Here is a 19,302-nt window from a genome sequence, read left to right on the forward strand (position 1 = left end):
ATTGTGCACAATATAAGATCATTTGAACAAATATTTGATAGGACTTTCACAAAAAAAAACTCATTTTAAGCACTGAAAAATGGAATGAAATTTTTTATCTTGAATCGATCATGACCAATTTATATGGTCATAAGTTCATCAAATGGTTTGCTGCGTTCTGATTGGACCATGGGCATATCACGCGGATCACGCATCAACCACCGTCGGATGCTTCCGGATCCAATGGCCCAATCCAACCCGAGCTGAAACCCTAGGTGTGTCCTCATGGACATTTTCCATCCACCCCCCGCCTCCATTCTTTCTCTCATTTCTCCCTCCCCGCCTCCATTCTTTCGCTCCAGATCCGCCACCCACCCCAATCCCTCTCCCCCATCCAGATCGACAACGACGGCCCCCCGTCGCCGCCCACTCCTTCCCATCCCGCCGCGGCGAGGAGATCCATTCCCGCCGCCGCCGTCGCCCCGCCCCCTTCTCCCCGATTCAGACCACATCCTCCCACCATAGCTCGCCGCCGGGCCTCCTCCTTCCCTTCTCGCAGATCCAGAGCTGTGAGATCCGTCTCTCTCCGACCTCGAGGTCGACTGGGAGGGGCGCAATCCAGGAGCAGCGGGCTACACGCTGGCGGAGAGCGGCCAGCAGCTGCTGCAGGGAGGGGGCTGCTTCTCCCCGGTGTCGGAGCTCGTCGGGCGGGCAGAGGCCGCCGCGTCGGCGGCCGCCTCGGAGATCTCCGAGACGTACTCCGCCGTCGCCAACGCGCTCAGCTCCGTCGTCGCGGCCGTGGTGCGCGCGCCGCCCAAGGACTTCCGCGTCATCAGGCAGGAGTGGGCGGCCATCCGCATCCAGACCACCTTCCGCGGCTTCCTGGTAGGTCGCTCGCTCGCCTCGCGCCGACAATCCGATTCTGGCGGCGGTGTTCTGTAGAGCGTCGCGTGATGTCCGGTTGGGGGCTTGGTAGAGTCTAGAGAGAGTGTCTGGATCACCTCGCCACCGCATCACCACCGCGCCTCCACCATCACCTCGCGCGACCTCTCTGTCCAGCCGGCGCGCCTCTCCCTGCTGCTTCCCCAACTTCTTCTTCTCTTTGCTGCTCCTCCACCTCTCCTCGTCCCCCAAACTGCTGCTGCTTTCCTTCTCCTACACCAAACGCTGCTACTTCCCTCTCTTTGCGCTGAAGCCGCCGCTGCTCGTCTGCAATTGAACCTCGATCCGCTGCTGCTCCTAACCTGAAGCTCTTCTTCTACTGCGCCCCCTGCTGCTCTCTCAAGGCTGCTGCTCCTTCTCCATCTCTCAACTGCATGCTGCGCCTCTGCTGAAGCCTTCTCTGAACCCCCTGCTGCTGCTTCTCTTGCTTACCTCCGCTGCTGCTGCTGCTCTCTCTCTCAACCTTCTCTGAACCTGCTGCTGAACCCCAACTCGCTGCTGCAGTTTCTAGCTCTTTCTCTCTCTTTAATTCACAGGAGTCAGTACTGTATAATATAGTGATTTGTTCAATTTTCAGACTTGTATTTGTAGTGTTACATTGGTGGTCTGTGAGCTGAACCTTGATACATTGTGTAAAACTTTGTAATATTCAGATTTGATAAGAGTGCTTGCAACCTGCTATATGTTCCATTGATACCTGTCATCTGTTAATTACTATTCTACTAGTGTATGTGTGTGATTTCCTTGGTGTTCGGTTTCAGACTTGTGCTTGTTTAGTAGTACTCATTTTTTTCATTAGTGTGTATTAGACCAGTGCCTTGTAATACCTATTTCCGGATTTGTCACTAGTGTGTGCTGAATGTGTTTTAGCTACTAGTCCTTGTGTTTTAGCTACGTTCATTATTCAGCAAAGACGAATTTATGTGTGCCTGGAGAACCTTGGACTCTGTCACATTCTCGGATGCATCTACTTTTGCACTCGTTTATATGCATCCATTAATTTTTGTATAACCTGTTAACTAATGTTCTTCGCCTATTGTTATGCAGATTCCATTTGACTTTTGTTGTTACCGCTACAGTTTGTTGTTGGATGATGTAAGTTCTGATCCGTTTTACCCATGTGCATATTTGGTTTCTCCTTTATTCTTATGCTTAGATTGCCCCATCAAATGTGTAATTTGCTGTTCGCAACTGACACGTAAATGCTCTCTCAGGTGTTGGAGCAGCAGCGAGCAATAGACCTTTTCTCGCAGAAGGTGAAGAGGTCGTCGTTCAGCACGTCAGATAGGGTATTGTCGTCTTACAAATTCTTTCAAGAGTTTCAGACCTACAAGACACACAAATAGAATGAATTGATGTGTGTATATGCCATGGAATTTTGAGCAGGTTCTCCAGCTGTCGGACTAGGTGGAGGCACTCTTCCTGAAGCACTTCGCGCTCCTCGACCTCGACCTCGAGCTGGCACAGGGGCGAGCTGGCGCAGATGACGGCGACTGTGCTCCTCGACCTCGAGCTCCGCCCCCGTCCGCCCACGCTCCTCGACCTCGAGCTCTGCCCTCGCCCGCCCGGGCCGCTGGTACTTCCCCTGCCCCCCCTCTCGCCGTGCTGTTCGATGCAATCTGTGCCATACCACTGTATGAACCGGCTGTTGCTTATCCCATCGCTGTTGCGTTGCCGTCGAGTTAGCGTCTCATGCCACTTCTGTAGCTATTTGCTGCCTCACGATTTTGCAAGAGCAGCCCACTTTCCTGTAGTGAGTGAAACAAAGCCATGTACCTTACCAAAGCTAGGCGGTTATGTTTGTGTCTAGCTTTCTCAGTATATATACTTGCTAGTATTTTTGTGTCTAGTTTTCTCAGTCCGATTGCCGGCATGCAAAAGATGGATGCACATGTACATACATACCAAAGTAGACCATCTATATAGTCTCTAGCCATGTTGATAATATATTTTTTAAGAAAGAAATCAACTCAGATTATATATGTACAATTATTATGCACATACGTATGGTGACTGCTGATTGATTATTTTTGTTTTCCTTTGAATCCCATTTTTATTGACTAGCAGCACTCACACTAAGTATTACAAATCCGCCGTGCATACAATCCAATCATATCAAATGTAGTTGATTTGTATATCCTGTAAATAATTTCTTTGCACGCCCATTCTGCCATGTCAATGATGATGATTTAATTATGATTTCTGCCAATGGATGGATTCACATGATTTATGGAGAGATATAGGGAGCAAAAGGACTTGCATATGGTGTTGACTGACTTGGAGAAGGCCTATGATAAGATACCACGGAATGTCATGTGGTGGGCCTTGGAGAAACACAAAGTTCCAGCAAAGTACATTACCCTCATCAAGGACGTGTATGATAATGTTGTGACAAGTGTTCGAACAAGCGATGTCGACACCAATGACTTCCCGATTAAGATAGGACTGCATTAGGGGTCAGCTTTGAGCCCTTATCTTTTTGCATTGGTGATGGATGAGGTCACAAGGGATATACAAGGAGATATCCCATGGTGTATGCTCTTTGCGGATGATGTGGTGCTAGTTGACGATAGTTGGGCGGGGGTAAATAGGAAGTTAGAGTTATGGAGACAAACCTTGGAATCGAAAGGGTTTAGGCTTAGTAGAACTAAAACCGAGTACATGATGTGCGGTTTCAGTACTACTAGGTGTGAGGAGGAGGAGGTCAGCCTTGATGGCCAGGTGGTACCTCAGAAGGACACCTTTCGGTATTTGGGGTCAATGTTGCAGGAGGATGGGGGTATTGATGAAGATGTGAACCATCGAATCAAAGTCGGATGGATGAAGTGGCGCCAAGCTTCTGGCATTCTCTGTGACAAGAGAGTGCCCCAAAAGCTAAAAGGCACGTTCTACAGGACGGCGGTTCGACCCGCAATGCAGAGTGTTGGCCGATTAAAAGGCGACATGTTCAACATTTAGGTGTGGCGGAGATGCGTATGTTGAGATGGATGTGTGGCCACACGAGGAAGTATCGAGTCCGGAATGATGATATACGAGATAGAGTTGGGGTAGCACCAATTGAGGAGAAGCTTGTCCAACATCGTCTGAGATGGTTTGGGCATATTCAGCGCAGGCCTCCAGAAGCTCCAGTGCATAGCGGACGGCTAAAGCGTGCGGAGAATGTCAAGAGAGGGCGGGGTCGACCGAATTTGACATGGGAGGAGTCCGTTAAGAGAGACCTGAAGGATTGGAGTATCGACAAAGAGCTAGCTATGGACAGGGGTGCGTGGAAGCTTGCTATCCATGTGCCAGAGCCATGATTTGGTTGCGAGGTCTTTTGGGTTTCACCTCTAGCCTACCCCAACTTCTTTGGGACTAAAGGCTTTGTTGTTGTTGTTGTTGTTGATGGATTCACATGATGCGACGGACCTGCTGTCGGCTGTCTTCCCCGACCACTTATGTGAGCTGCTCCTGCCGCTGACCCTCCTCAACTTCGCCCTTTGCTCGCTGTTGCTCCTGGTGAGACAATTTCCTTGATCTGTCGCTTCTTCCTCCTGTCAACTACATATGTGATGATTCCGTAACTGCTCTAGTTTAGGTGTAGCTGCAACTACTATATTTTGATCTGTTGCTGGCTTCATATGTTAGCTTCACATTTTGATCTGTTGAACAGTCCCAGATTATGTCAATTTGTTACCAACTAGTTAGAGTTAAAGCAACTCATTTGGCTTTTGCTCACTGTTTTTATTGTCCTGTGCTGCTCATACTGTATGTACAACATGTTGCTGAACTAAAAAATGCTATTTGCTTCACATTTTTGTTTGTTGAACTGTCCCAGATTATTTCAATTAATATAAACCTATGAGTTAAATAAATTGTATGGGAGGCTCCTGTTGAGGGGCACCTTGTATTCTTTTTTGTAAAATCTCCTATCGTAAGCGAAAAAGCTTCAGGCATTGAGCCATTGTATTGTGTTCTTAAAATACGTTTTTTGTTTTGTCCCCTGCATAGCTAATTTGCCTTTTGCTGTGAGATGGCAACTGATATATCCACCTTTTGCTACGATATGACAACTGATTTATCCACCTTTTGCTGTGAGATGGCAACTAATTTGCTTTTTTACTAGCTGTTTTATTTGCTTGCTTGGTTGCCCTGAACTTCAATTTTTTATTTGCTTGCTTCTTAGTCTCTCTCCCTCCCTGCAGGTGCCACCGGATGCAAGGGTGGAGCTTGCGCCTCTTTCTCTACACCAGTTTATGTTGCTTCCGTTGCTGCGAATGTGGTTAAGATGGGGTTCTACACCAGCTTCTTATGTTGCATGTGAATGGGGTGAGTAGATAGAATTGAAATGAGCTAAGCATTGGTTGATTCGCCAAGTGAAGATAGCATGGACCCTGGGGCGGCATCCGCGTCCTGGGGTTTGCAGCTCAGCGTGGTGCTGCTGACAAGGTCCATCTCCCCTTAACTTATTGCTTAGCACCGATCTTAATATTACAATTTTCCCTAGATGCATTTAATTTGTGATTTGTTTTGTGATTGCTGGTTGCATCAGAACACTAGTCTATGTAACATGAGTCATTTATACCCCCTGTATCTCAAGGTTAATGTTGTGTGATGGTCTGACTCCATTCATTCTGGAGAAAGTTCATGCCAAATTGTAATCACTGCAACTGTGCTTCTTACTTATGTTATTTTCATTTTTTGGTAACTGAAACATAGCCTTCATCGTCTGCTTAGGAGTACACATTAATTACCACTAAATGAGGTCAATATTTGTACTCCATGGGCAGATGTTGTCTACTTTGGGTTTCTCTTTCATGGAATACTGTTTACAGTGATATACGCTTTCATTGGGGTAACACAGATTGGTAATGTGTATGTCAAAACTAAATTATAAAGTCAAGGAGTTGTGACAGTACTATGAATTGGTATATATACCACTTCATCGGTAAGTGCAAAACTGAAGCATTGATGGCAACTCTTCTTTTTGTGCCTGTATATATATATATATATATATATATATATATATACACACACACACACACACACACACATATATATATATATATATTATTGAATCCTTCTTATTTTTGTGTACTTAATACGGAGGTTGCTGCAACTCTTCTACTCCAAATTCATTCCAAACACAGTCCAGAAGTATAAACAAGTTTACAGATTCAGTCCAATTTCACTTGTGCAGGAAATTCACCTGTGCGGCGGCGGTGGGGAAGGAGCAGCACCGACAGTCCTGACACCGACAGTCCTGACAGAGAAAGCCATGTTGCCGTTTTGTTTGTTCCCAGCCTTGACTATGGTTGTCCAGCGAGTCCGGTATGTCGTCATTTTTTGTAAAGCAGTATTGTATCACACTTGTAGAGCTCGTTACACATGTAGATCTTGTAAAGTACTGTATTACACATGGTCATATGTATTGGCAACGTGATCTGGTTGCTCTTATTTGAAGTATCATGTGTGCTTTTGTCTACCAAGTTAAATACTAGTTGAAATATGAAGAATATGAGCCTGATAGATGGGACTCACTTACCAAACCCAAACCTGACAACTGGGACCTATCTGACTGGTGGACCCATTTAATAAAAAAGGAAATTAAAATTATTTAGACGAAAAGGCCAAACCCCAATAATAAAAAAGGCTGCAATGTTGGGCCAGGCCTATGAAGTCGACCAAAAATTGACAGAAAAAAATATAGAAAGGCTGAATTAATGGGCTAGGCCCATGTAGAAAACTGAATTGGACCGGGCTGAATCTTGTGCCACATCAGCTTGCCACGCTGGATGCCTACGTGGCCTGGGGAGGTTGCTAGTGACCAAAACGCCACAGTGGACATATTTTGGTCATAAACGTCTACGACCATTCTAGAAGAAAGGTCGCTATAGTCAGTTTACGACCGCCAGCTTTTGACCTTCTGTTTTTGGTCACAAAAAAGTCGCAAATGAAAAACCATGACCTTTCAGTGACCAATAGTGGTGGCAACAAGTTGACATATTTCTTGTAGTGATAACCTAGTAGGAAACCTTCATGAGACTTAGGAGCAAATTTAGAACGACGATGCTTATCAAGAATGTAGCACTTTGAGCCGAATACTCGAAAGTATCCAACTTGGGGTTTGTTACCGGTGAGGAGCTCGTATCCCGTCTTGCCGAGTAGCTTGTGAAGATACAAGCGATTTGTTGCATGACAAGCAGTCTCAACGCTTCTGCCCAAAAGTGCTTCGGTGTCTTGTACTCATCAAGCATCGTTCTCGCCATTTCGATGAGCGTCCGGTTCTTCCTCTCAACAACTCCATTTTGTTGAGGTGTGTACGTAGCCAAGAACTCGTGTGAAATCCCTTCTTCGTCAAGAAAGGTGTCCACATTTGCGTTCTTGAACTCCGTTCTGTTGTTGCTGCGAACCTTCTTGATCTTCACTTCAAATTGATTTTGGGCCTTCCTAGCGAAGTTTTTGAAGATCTTTTGGACCTGCGATTTATCATCGAGAAAGAACACCCACGTAAATCTTGAAAAATCATCAACTATAACTAGACCAAAAGAATTTCCACCGAGACTCTTGTAGGCGTTGGGACCAAAGAGATCCATGTGAAGTAGCTCGAGTGGCCTCCTCGTGGTCATGATGTTCTTCACGGGATGCCTCCCTCCAACCTGTTTACCTGCTTGACAAGCACTGCGAAGTCTATCCTTATCAAATATGACATCGTTAACACCAAGGATATGATGGCCGAAATCACTGTTTTGACCTTGTCAGAAAACCATAGCACAAAATAAATTGGGAACAAAATTATTTCACGATCTGACCCTTTTAGCAACGCCATAGCCCGTGGCGTTTCATCCCCACATAAAAACGCCGAGCCAGCTCGCGTTACTGCCGTGGCCCCACTCACTGACGTGGCATGTTCGAAACGCCGAGCCAGATTGCATTTTTGGAAACGCCAAAAGCTTTGGCGTTTCTGGCCAGGCTGAAAATGCCGATGGCCATGGCGTTGGTACACTTGATATAGTATCTAGCTTCACCATTGGTGTGGATATATAGTGAGACGTCCAGTCGATCCAGGAGGAATAATCACGCAGCCAGATGCATGTGTGCGCACCGTGCAAATGCATGGCCCTGTCTCCCTACGCGTAGTGCTAAGAACACCATATGCATGGTGCATGCACGCATGTTGCTGCCAGGTGGTTAATTAATCGAAAACAGTTCAAAAGCAAGCCATCATTGGTTGCTAAACATACCAGTAGCATGGCCTTGTCATGTCGCCCCTCATACTCACGTCGATCGTGCATGCAGTGGTCAGTGGTCTGACCGACCCGCAAATTCAGGCAGGCAAGCACCACTAGTGGCATGCATGTCGTGCTGCTTTGAAGCTACAAGCAGGGGACGCATCATGGAAACACCAAAGCTCCTGGCGTTGCTGTCCAGGGCAGAAACGCCAAAGCCCTATGGAGTTTCTCACGTGGTCCACAATGTAAGCTACCTCGACGCTTCTTCTTTGGATAGGAACGCTAGCTAGCTCGGCGTTTTCATTTTGGGCAAAAACGCCGCGGGCTATGGCCTTGCTAAAAGGGTCAGATCGTGAAATACTTTCATGTCGAGTTCACTTTGTGACAAAGTTTGCTGAAAGGGTCAGAATAGTGATTTCGGCCGGATATGATTCCCTTTAATAAGCTTGTCAAGGTTTCTCATGCCAACGTGACCTAGTCGTCTATGCCATAACCAACCTTTTGAGGATTTAGCAATGAAGCAAGTTTTAGGTTGAGCCTTTTTTTAGTGAAATCAACAATGTATAGATCACCTCTACGCACACCGGTAAAGACCATTTTATGATTATCTCTGTGAAACACTTGGCAATCTACTTCAGTAAATAAGACATTGAAACCGAAATCAGCAAGTCTAGATACTGAAAGTAAGTTGTAGCCAAGAGATTCAACGAGCATGACATTTTGTATGGAGCTATCATGTGATATGGCCACCTTACCGAGGCCAACCACCTTACCCTTTGAGTTGTCACCGAAAGTGACTTACTTTCGAGGACCATCGTTTTCAGCAAGCTCACGAAACATGTATTTATCTCCGGTCATGTGATCGGTACATCCACTATCAAGAACCCATTCCTTTCCTCCTGACATATATCCCCGAAGATTTGCCATAAGACCAAAATGTCTCATTGCATCGTCAAGATTGAAGTCACTATCATCATCCTCATCATAGTATCCATTTTCAACATGGTCATGTGGTGGATCAAGTCCTAGAGAGGGTAATTCATTAGAGTGAGTTTGACAATGATCTTGCTTATGAATTCTTATAGATTCGGAAATAATATCACCAATAATTCCAACATCTCCTTTGGCACACATAAGGTTTGTAAGTTCAAATAGACGATCACCAAACGTAGGATCACTAGTATTCATCTTACTCAAAGCAATAGACTTATGGAGAATTTTATCTAGATTTTTCAAGGAATAATTTGGAAAGCGTTCCTCAAGAAATTTCCATATAGTGTAGGCACACTCAAGAGTAGGCAAGTTTCTAATCAAATTTCTAGGCAAGCCTCTAGTGATAAGATTAACAGTTCTAAGATTCCTAATCATGTCAACTGACTCATCAAGAGTAGGATGCATAGGATCAACATGAGGTGCACAAGGGCTAGCAATGTACTTGTTCAAATGATATTGATTGAAAATTACAAGCATCGCATTTTCCACTCATGAAAATACTCTCCATCAAGTATAGGCACTCTATGTCTAAGACTCCCCAAAGTAGACTCATCCATCTTCCTCCAATGGTGATTAAACCAAGGCAATGGAGACCAATGCTCTGATACCACTTGTAGGATCTTGAGAAGAGGTGTCTAGAGGGGGGTGATTAGACACTAAGTATCAATGTTGCAGTTTTTAACTTCTTTAAGTTTAAGTGGAGTTTAGGCACAAGTTTAACTTTCACAATACATAACAAGCAAGCATGCAAAGAGTATATGAGCAGCGGAAAGTAAAGCATGCAACTTGCAAGAATGTAAAGGGAAGGGTTTTGGAGGATTCAAACGCAATTGGAGACACGGATGTTTTTGTCGTGGTTCCAATAGGTGGTGCTATCGTACATCCACGTTGATGGAGACTTCAACCCACGAAGGGTAACGGTTGCGCGAGTCCACGGAGGGCTCCACCCACGAAGGGTCCACGAAGAAGCAACCTTGTCTATCCCACCATGGCCGTCGCCCACGAAGGACTTGCCTCACTAGCGGTAGATCTTCACGAAGTAGGCGATCTCCTTGCCCTTACAAACTCCTTGGTTCAACTCCACAATCTTGTCGGAGGCTCCCAAGTGACACCTAGCCAATCTAGGAGACACCACTCTCCAAGAAGTAACAAATGGTGCGTTGATGATGAACTCCTTGCTCTTGTGCTTCAAATGATAGTCTCCCCAACACTCAACTCTCTTTCATAGGATTTGGATCTAGTGGAAAGAAGATTTGAGTGGAAAGCAACTTTGGGAAGGCTAGAGATCAAGATTCATATGGTAGGAATGGAATATCTTGGCCTCAACACATGAGTAGGTAGTTCTCTCTCAGAAATGGTAAGTTCGAAGTGTAGGCACGTTCTGATGGCTCTCTCCACGAATGAAGAGGAGGTGGAGGGGTATATATAGCCTCCGCACAAAATCTAACCGTTACACACAATTTACCAAACTTGGTGGGACCGAATCGAGAAACTCGGTCGGACCGATTTAGGAAATCTAGTGACCGTTAGGATTTTCGGTGGGACCGACATGCAACTCGGTAGGACCGATATGATTAAGGTTAGGGCATAACGTAATCTCGGTGAGACCGATTACACAAACTCGGTGAGACCAATTTTGGTAATTAGCTAACCAGAGAGTTTGTTAGGCAAACTCGGTGGGAGCGATTACTCAAACTGGGTGGGACTGATTTTGGTAATAAGTTAACCAGAGAGTTTGCATTGTAATCTCGGTAGTACCGATTTCTCAAACTCGGTAAGACGATTTTGGTAATGGACATACACAGAGAGATTACAATCCCATCTCGGTGAAAACGAGATCCCTATCGGTGAGACCAATTTGCCTAGGGTTTGTGGCCGTGGCTATGACATTTGAACACAGTTGCGCCGGATAGAAAGAATCGGCGTGGCCGAGTTTGACTTTAGGTTTAGGTCATATGTGTGGAAGTGGGAAAGTAGTTGAGGGTCTTGGAGCATATCACTAAGCACTATGGAGCAAGAAACTCATTAAGCAACACCTCATCCCTTCTTGATAGTATTGGCTTTTCCTATAGACTCAATGTGATCTTGGATCACTAAAATGTAAAATGAAGAGTCTTGAGCTTGAAGCTTGAGCCAATCCTTTGTCCTTAGCATCTTGAAGGAGTTCACACATCCTTTAGTCCATGCCACTCCATTGCTGAACTTATCTGAAACATACTAGATAAAAGTGTTAGTCCAACAAGAGATATGTTGACATTAATTACCAAAACCACCTAGGGAGCACTTGTGCTTTCAACATCATGGGCCATGCATGGGCCAAAAGTGAAATGAGCTGGTGTTATATTCGAGGGCCCACATGACGTTGTTGGGCCGATTTCGGGAATGCCCTAACGTGCCGTAAGTTACCGGGCCGTAAAATTGGCTATATGCGAACAGACCGTTAACAAACTTTTGATCAAGTCAAACGGGACGACCTTTGTAAGCTAAATGGGCCAGTGTTGGGCGTTCACACATGTCAACATATCATAGGCGCCTATCTGACCCAATGACGAGCTGACATGTGTTTCCTTCGGCAAATGACAATTTTACACGTGGAAAACCGCCATTGGTCCGAGCTGTTAAAGGGTTATCGGATCAAAAACTGGACCCAATAGCTTAACGGTGACCTGTTACGATGGATGCCACGTGTTAGTCACCCTTGACGAAAGCACTTCTATGACGCGCGATTTATCGTCATGGAAGTGGACATTTCCGTGATGATAATTTTGGTAATGTCATGGAACACTTCTATGACAGAACATGTATGACTATCTTGATTCTATCATAAAATCGTCATGGATGTACATGCATGACAAAAAACTTGACCGACTATGACAAACACGTATCATCATGGAAGTGTATTTTTTTGTAGTGTGTGGCCCGCACACGGTCCACATTTTATCAGAAGCAAAGGGGGGGGGGGTTGATATACTTCTTTTGGTTTTGTGTTACGGTACGGTGAGAGGTCAGACCTAGCTATTTGGGGGCATGCATTCATAGCTAGGATTCCCCTCCTGGCAACATGAAGTGTGTGTGTTTGGGGGGCTAGCAATAATAATGTGCGCTTTGTGCGAAAGGTGCCACATCAAAGTTGTGCATTTGGTATTTGAACATCAAACCACCTTTTTCCTACATATATTTGGTCCACATGAAAGTGTGTTCGTGTTCTGACCCTTTCCCGCGTTTTTTGGGCCAAATTTATAAACAGCAGACGAGTCGGACGCAGCAACCGTCTGCGGTCGGTATGAAATAGACAGGGTTCCCTAGTACTACCCGTATGCCATGCCCCTACCCCTGTCACCCAGATGATCACAATATATTGGGCTCCATGAGGCTCTCCCCCCCTCTTGAAAATATATACTCACTCGCAATCTTGAAAATATCTAGCCGCGTCCGTGTAGATGGTTCTTCTGTTTGATAGCACACGAATAGTATGTCTGGACCGTGTGCGATGTCTGTTACTCCCGCTCTGCTTCAATCAGTAGATTCTAATTTTCAGTAGCCCCGGCATTTTACTCCTGCCCCGCTCTGCTTCAATCCCTTGATCCAAATTTTCGGTAGCCTCGCCATTTTACTCCCGCCTAGTAAAATGTTCAGTACTCGCGGCATTTCCTCAAACACCACCTTGGACCCCTCCACACACACACACCAAATCCTTCGCTCACCCCAAATCCCCCGCTCACACACCTACACACCACCCCTCCCTCGCTCCAAACCTAGCTAGGTAGCCACCGCCACCGCACCGCCTCCATCGTCAACCTCTGCCGGTCTGCCCGTGCAGTTTACCCACCGATATACATACCCTCGCCGCCATGAGTTTCTTAGATAACGCCTATGAAACGCCCCCTTTCCCAGAGATCCCCATCCCCACCCCTACCCCACTCTAGAGTGTCACAGCCTAAGCCCAGCTACGCTTCCCGGGGAGCTCGAGGAGCAAATGACCCAAAAAGCTTTACAGCAGCCTCTTTGCCCGACATCGGCAAGGTGGCCACCAAGGAAGCTAACGACGATGACTGGACCTGGATTAAGCCTTTCAATCAGTGGGCTAGAGTATTCTGGCATGTCGCGGACGCCGGCTACGACATCGAGGTCGTCGACACCGATGGCGTGATGCGGGTTATGTCACAGGTTAAGTTGCCCGCCTCCAACTCTTCGGGTTTGACAGCCGTCGATCTCATCGATGGCCCTGCCGCTGATCTCCTATGGCTCATAATGAAACAATTTGCCATCCTTCATTGCCATGGAGCCCCTTTTGTCATTTCTAAAGGACACGCTCTGTGATACTGGCATTGGATCTTCGGCTGGCAAGTCAGACCTCATCGACGGCGACCACGAGCAGGGATTAGTTCAGGGTTAGTCATTGTTGACAGTGTTTAGATACTTTAGGGCTATTTGAGCCCAAAATAACTCAAACTAACTCTAACCCATGGATCCAAACAGGGCCAACAACTAGCATACTTAGACCTGCTCAATACAAGTTTGAATGACTACATTTGTTTGTTTTTAAATATTAGGCATGTTGTTAATAACACACCTTTCCCCTTCTTGTTTTTAAATATTAGGTTTTTAACAATTTGGTCTTGCACATGTAGGTCCTACTGTCAGAGGTTCTAACCCACTGTTCGACCCATTAATATCAGTCAAGTCAAGACACTCAGAAATATTGTTATGATAAATAAATTAGCGACAAAAAACAACAAGATCTTTGTCTGCACAATGAAGAAGACATCACTTCACTACGGGATGGTACTAACTGTTATACCTTGTCTTTTTGATTCCTTTGCGCCATTTCAAATCTGGAGAAGATATTTATGAATATCCTTGTTTTCAGGCCTTTCCAAAGCAGTTCACTGATGACTCCTTCTCAAACCACCTGAATGGTCAGGAGGCGAGGAAGGTTTTCATAAAACACCCATGGTTAAATATTGAAGTGTTCCTGAAGAGGATGAAGGATGGCCGATCAATCATCCACAGGCACTATCCTAAAGTTGCAAAGACCTTCAACATCGATGAAGGCTCAATATTCACCTTCCGCTTCAGCAGTTTTCCATATGAGATTCATCTGTCTATGTTCCGTCTATATGATGCTAATTTTGAAAGGTTGTAATGTTGCATATGAAACTTGGTGCTGGTGCAACTGTGTAATGGGGTAGCTGCGTGCTGAAGCTATATGATGTTGTAATCTGATGTATTTCAATTATGAAATCCTGCTTCCTTAACATGGAAATGAAATATATTGTGTGCTTAGTATGAAATGTCAATTAGATTAATAAATGGATTATTAATAATAGGACAATTAGCCTGCTAATTGGGTTTTTCTATTGCAAACGGTTATTGAGAAAACACCATGGGCGATGATCTGAGACAACGCACATAGTTTCTAGGAATAAACCATGTTGGATCAATGAACAATCACATACGACATCCTCTTGAAAACTGTGTGTTAGGCCACCTTGCGCAAACGATCACCACATAAAAACTGTGTGTGATGGACAGCCTTTGCCACACAGTTTCTTCCATGCACCGTGTGTGATGTACATACTAACGGAAACGTATTCCTTGGATTGACTGTGTGGAATGTACATACGAACGAAAACGTTTACCGGGACTGGCTTTGTGGGATGTACTTACGAACGGAAAAGATTTCGCCTGTATAATTATATTTTTTAGAACTATTGTACATATAACCGTATTTGATCGCTCGCCGGTCGCACAGGACCTCATTTTGCTGAGCATGTATGCCAGGAGGGCATATCCCCGATGGTTTCTGGGTCGTGTGGGAAGGGTCCCCCTATCATAGTAACTCACTAGGCGACAGTTCCAAATGCCGTTGCGGAAAGGGGTTAAAAACCATTTGTATAGCACCTCATTGTTCCAGTGTTCATAGAATATGTAGGAAGCAATATGGTCATCGAGGTCCCTCTATTGGTTATTGGTCGGAGAAGCGTCTCGGTCATGTCTACATCATTCTCGAACCCATAGGGTCCACACGCTTAACGTTCGTTGACGATATATTATTATATGAGTTATGTATGTTGGTTACCGAATGTTGTTCGGAGTGCCGGATGAGAACACGGACATGACGAGCTCCGGAATGGTATGGGGGTAAACATTGATATATAGGATGATAGTTGGGCCAGGGGGTAAGGCCCACGGGGCTTTAGGTCGGTGCAAAAGGAAGTTTTGCGGAGGTCGTGGACAAGACACCAGGGACCCTGGCGCCTGGTGCTGGAATTCGAGAAGAACTCTTCCTTGCATTCCAAACCGACTTTGGGGAGGCCCTCTCCCCAAGTAACAACCCCAGGGATCAACATATAAATAGAGGAGCAGGGCTAGCCCCTAGAACACAAGTTTTTGAGCTCCTCTAGTTGATCTAGTTCTAGTTGGTCCAAGTAGGATAACTAGAGCTAGCACTAGCTACCTCTAATCCTCATAATTAGAAGCCCAATGTGGTTCTAATCTCCTCCCTCTAGTTCATCCTCCGCTCTAAATCGATTGTGCTTGGCAAAGCCTGCAGAAATAGTTTCAGCAGCACCGTCACCACATCGTCGTGCTGCCAGAACTCATTTACTACTTCGCTCCTCTTGCTGGATCAAGAAGGCAAGGACGTCATCAAGCTGAACATGTGCTGAAAACGGAGGTGCCGTATGTTTGGTGCTTGACCGGAATTGATCTTGAAGGGGTACGATAACATCAACTGCGTTGATAAACACTTACGCTTAGCAATCTACAAGGGTATGTAGATGCTCTCCCATCTACATTTTGTGGCACCCCGGTGCAGAGCAACCGATTTACCTTGCATTGCCAACCCAAAGATCATGTCTTCTAGCAATACACAACATCTTGGTACAGAAAATCACCGCTTTATTGAAACTAGCGGAAACATAGTGTGACATTACATTAAGTAGCGAGGCCAAGCGGCACACTCGGTGTGGCTGAACAATATGTACATTATTTAGTGAACATAAGGGGCCTCGAGCACGACATCTACATGGCAGCGGAACAACGACGTAGCGGGACTCCATGGCACAGGGACACCGATGTGGACACGATCAAGACACAGGAGCACTCCGATCCAGTTAGACTTTCCTAAAATCTGGCATAACACGCCAGGTCAGTACATTGAATGTACTTGCAAGCTCACAACAAGCATAACCATAATGACAACAATATGATGACATTTAATCAAGTTAAATGCAAACAACAACATGCTACTCATGTAGTGAAACCAAACTTGTGCACTGAGTCACTCGGACTCTCTCTTACCAACAGGTTGCCTCGCAACCGAACGGTGATCATGACGGATCACAACCAGAACCATACTCGGTTCAATAGGTTACCTTGTAACCAAACGGTGATCACTCGCGGATCACAACTAATACCACAACTGTCAGCTGCACTGACATCATCATGATTCAACCAGTGCAATGCAAATAACTTAGTGTGCAAGATTTCTTTATAAAAGTTGATCCATGGTGTGACTTACTTACAAACTAGGCACTTATCCGCGGGCGCGGCTATTGATAGATTAATACACTCTGCAGAGGTAGCACACTTTACCCACACCACGAAACCCATGGCCTCGCACTCCCATTAGGGTTGACCAACGACATTCTGACGGAACTCTCCCATCGCCATGACACTCTTTCGGCCACTCCGACCAACTCCCCACTTGGATAAGTCATGGGTGGCCCAGCCTACCAAAGGCAAAACGGCCACCGTCGTGGCAAATAAACGGTCCCAAACGGGGACAAGGTACCATAACAACAACAGGCCCACAAGGTTATGTCTGCTTACTGGGCCAGGGTAAAGCACGCCCATAACCTTCCCTTGTTGGAGGCACCGACAAAAGTCATGACAACGGGACGACTAACGGCCTCCCCATACTAAGGCAAATGTGGTTGCACTTGTTAGCCCGATTCAGTGGCACCATGACCCGACTAACTTTATGTTCAAGTTCAATTAGCATTAGGTTTAACTTGAAATAAAATGCTCGAGTCATGATATGCTATGCTTATGCAACCATATAACATGCATCACATATCACTTAGAAACAACAGATCAACATCATTCAAAGTTCTACTTGCACAAACTCATCTTTCAACATTTCTGGTCCTTACTTACTGGTCATCTAGATTAATCACTTTTTAGTTGGCATTTATCATATGAAACTCATCATGCATATAAGGAAAAATAATACCGATGCTCATATTACCATAGTCATGATAAACTCACTTAGTTCAACTACTCAAGCTATATCTCACTAGTTCAAGCATTCATTTCTGTTAACTAAGTATCTTGATCATGCCAAACTAAATAACACAAGCATTATTTATTTTTAATACTATATGCAATGAATATCATATATATTCAAGTGGAAAATCATGGATATTGCAAAGACACCATGAAGATGTTGTTGTGGCATGCCTTAGTGCAGAGGAGCTTCACTCTCCTCCTGGATGTCTTCAAGACAAGCTTCACATTCTGAAAATAAATCAAATGACAAAAAGAAAATATCAAGAACACTTCTGAAAATTACCAGAAATTCTAGACAGCAGAGAAAAAATCTCATCTTGGGTGTGCTGCTAGGATTTCCAGTAAGAACACAATGCAAAAAGAATCAACTCATTTGGACTTGTAGAATAAAAGTTACATCTAGTCAAAGTTCTGGTCAAATTTGAATTAAATTTGAATAAAAGAAAAACTAGAGGGGGTGACGTCGAAGGCGTCAACCCATAGGGTGCCGCCACTCATACCGCTTCGGGCGTGGCCTGAGTGGGTGATAGTGGGCCCTAGCGGTCAGGTCGGAGGGGGAGGGGCAGAGAAACATAGTCGGGAGGCGCGGCGACGACGCTTTCTCTGGCGAGGAGTGCCCGGTGATGAGATCTGAGAGGATAGGATTGGAGAGGAGGTCGAGGCGCACCTGTCCGTACTCATAGTATGGCTAGGGATGGCCGGACGGGGTCGGAACAAAGCTCTCCAGCGGCGGCAGCGGGTGGAGCTCGTCGGATATGGCAATTCCAGCGAGGCAGGGCTAGTCCAGCAGCTCCAATGGCACCAACACGCACTAGTGGACCACCACGGACATGCCGGAGAAGTCAGTGGAGCTTGAGCGACTCTGGAGAGGGAGGGGGCAGTGGACGGGGATTGCCGGCGAGCTCGGGGCAGGGACGATAGCCAGAGGCCTGCCCGGCCGGGTTGCGGCTTCCTACATCATTGTGGAGTTGTGTTGAGAGTGTGTGAGGAGATAAACGAGCTCGGGGGGCTCTATTTATAGGCGAGGCCGAGGCGGGGATCGAGAACTCGCCGGAGCTCTCTGGAGTGTCTCCCGGCGACGAATGGTGTCAGTGAGAGGGGGAGAAGGCGCTGGGGATCACGCGGGGGCTATAGACGAGCAACGATGAGCACAGGAACGTGGTACGCGACGAGCATAGGGGCACGGGCACACTGTTGCCTTGGCTGCGCCGTGCCCGTGCTCACTGCGACGAGCTCCGGCATTGGCGAGCGCCAGGGCTGAGTTAAGGAGGTGCAGACGAGGATGGGGGCGCGGTTTGGTAAGGTGTGGCGGCTGGGGCAGCGAGCATGCATGAAACAGAGGTGCTGGGGCACCGCAGAGCGCGTCGGCCGAATGCCAACCCCCTTGGACGAACGTGGTCACCGCGTGAACTTTGGCATCAGGTTGAGATAAGCGCAAACACCATGTATGGCATGTACTCCTTAGTGGTTTCGGTTGTTTTGCACGGTTGGCTGGGTCACAGTTGAATTGTGTGAGTGGCTTTCTTCCTGACAAGTTTCTGGACAGAAACTTGTGAGATTCACTGAGAAAAATCTAGTGAGAACTAAAGGTTGTGCTTTGGGGTTTAGCAATATCTTAGGAGGGTAATCAAGCTCAGAAAAGATCAGCCCCAAAAGATCAAGCAAAAATATACTTGCTGTACAATGTGGTCATTTTGTCTAGAATAGAAATGATTTTCTGTAGCAAAACTATTACAAATTTTTTTGTAATATTTTTGCTCAGGAATGTGCCCTAGGGTTTAAAGAATATTTGTGAATTTATTCAGGATTTTAGGAGCAAGAAAACTAGGGGTTGCTTTGGAGCATACTTCTCTGAAGTGATTTTCAGGGAAGAAAATGAATA

At 45.8% G+C, this 19,302-nt stretch overlaps 1 long non-coding RNA gene across 1 annotated transcript; it reads left to right on the top strand.

Annotated features, from left to right (window-relative positions):
• The first annotated feature begins 322 nt into the window (after positions 1–322).
• Positions 323–3,206, top strand: LOC123044508 (uncharacterized). The gene is made up of 5 exons (XR_006420143.1): positions 323–864; positions 1,969–2,016; positions 2,136–2,210; positions 2,308–2,497; positions 3,165–3,206. It is a non-coding gene; the product is annotated as an uncharacterized lncRNA (long non-coding RNA).
• Positions 3,207–19,302: the final 16,096 nt, after the last annotated feature.

Source organism: Triticum aestivum, chromosome 2B (genome assembly GCF_018294505.1).
Source record: "Triticum aestivum cultivar Chinese Spring chromosome 2B, IWGSC CS RefSeq v2.1, whole genome shotgun sequence".
In the NCBI taxonomy this organism is placed as follows: Eukaryota; Viridiplantae; Streptophyta; class Magnoliopsida; order Poales; family Poaceae; genus Triticum; species Triticum aestivum.